The sequence below is a fragment of the Lissotriton helveticus genome, chromosome 10 (genome assembly GCF_964261635.1).
Source record: "Lissotriton helveticus chromosome 10, aLisHel1.1, whole genome shotgun sequence".
Classification (NCBI taxonomy): Eukaryota; Metazoa; Chordata; class Amphibia; order Caudata; family Salamandridae; genus Lissotriton; species Lissotriton helveticus.
In genome coordinates, this window is record NC_136071.1 from 502,591,929 (window position 1) to 502,593,676 (window position 1,748).

The 1,748-nt window shown below is 53.5% G+C and overlaps 1 non-coding gene across 1 annotated transcript; it reads right to left on the bottom strand.

Annotated features, from left to right (window-relative positions):
• Nucleotides 1–513: 513 nt before the first annotated feature.
• Nucleotides 514–586, bottom strand: TRNAV-AAC (transfer RNA valine (anticodon AAC)). The gene has a single exon. It is a non-coding gene; the product is annotated as a tRNA-Val (tRNA).
• Between the last annotated feature and the right edge of the window lie 1,162 nt (nt 587–1,748).

Consider the following 1,748-nt stretch of genomic DNA (forward strand, 5'->3'; position numbering starts at 1 on the left):
AAAATGCCACGCAACGCGTTACATGAAGAATTAACACAAGTGGGCCGCGAGGTATTATGGCCCGATGATACTATGCTCCCGCACATTTACGCGCGTAATGTGCTGAACCCCCGCGCTCACATCTAATGCCACGTGTAAATTAAATCAGACCTGCAATGAACAAATTAGCGCCCGTAAGGCTTATCCATCGCACTGGATTAAATATGGGCCCCATTAAAACCATGGCGCACGGAAAGGCATATCCCTCCTGCTGCCAACGCCATGACACTTGTAAATCTGCATAAAACACCTCTTTTTGTGGCCACCGAGCGATTGCATCAATGCACTCAAATCTCATGCACAGGGCTCCCTCCTGAACCTTCCCCTCCTGCTTCGCCAGTATACTGACCTCCCGGAAGGGGGGTAGAAGCTGCTTGGCACCGCGAGGCGCCGGGGGTGCGGAACGGGCAAGCATGAAGCGATCTGAGCCTGCAATCGTGAAGAAATGGCACATTGAAAGCAGCCAACGCTCAGTGTTACTGCCAGGTCTCGAACCGGGGACCTTTCGCGTGTTAAGCGAACATGATGACCACTACACTACAGAAACGACCTTGCTGCTTGAAAGCGTCCCCACCAACTGATACTGCTGCATGAGGCCTGAAGCAGCGACCACCTGCAGTGTAGCCAACCCACCCGACCAGCTACCGATATTACGACACCCGGCTGCCCGTGCAACCAGCCGCCGAACACCCAGCCGGACCCGGCAGGTGAACCCGGCTTAACCCATCGCGCCACACACCACCAATTAAGACAATCATTTACGTGTTCACGAGAACATGAATAGCGGCGTCATAGCCGCGACTCCCATCGATTCCGGGGCCCGATGCTCAATGCCGCCGGATCCCGTAGTGGCACCGGAGCATGGGGGTGTGGAAATGTAGCTGTGAAAAATTACTTGTTTTCACCCAACGTGGGGCTCGCACCTATGGCCCTGAGATTAAGGGTCTCATGCTCCACCGACTGAGCTAGCCTGACGTGAAAATAAAGCGGGGCATGGTAGTCGCACAGGTACCAAAGGAATTGCCGATATCCGGCCTGCGACATCAGCACGGGAGACAGCATACACTACTGACCCCAATGGCTGTCCGCCACGTGCAAAGCGTGATAAACAAATCCCCTGCCGAAACAAAATCTTAAACGGCACGCAAACCCGGACATGGCGACATCACACACCGAGACCGCCCACCACATGGCAAGCAACAGGGGAGGGGGGGGTGCTAGGTTATGCAACAAAATACTCGGTTTCAGCAAGCATAACAGGCCAGAGAACGTCAAAGATTACCTGCCCCACACAAAATAACCGCCCACCCTACGTGGTATATATCAATAGGATAAGCCATCGCATGTAAACAATACCATAAATGAAATAATCGATAACATGCATACAATGTCCAGCAATTTCCAATTACAGTATGGCTGTCGGCACACATCCCCCACCTACACAGAACAATGCGGTTCCAGGAATGTTTAGCGTTGCCCCGCCAAGATTATGCTCGGTGACCCCCTTTACCAACCATCTCCTCACAAAATAGACACAATCGCAAAGCCCCCAAAGATACACGACACTGTCGACAAGCTGCACTTCAACGAAGCGCGGCGTTCAATTGAGGCCCACACGGGGGCAATGGGGGGGGGGGGGGGAGACGGGATTTCTAGGGACCATCAGAGTCCACTCACGGTCACTGCCTGAGTGACGAAGACGGCAAGCT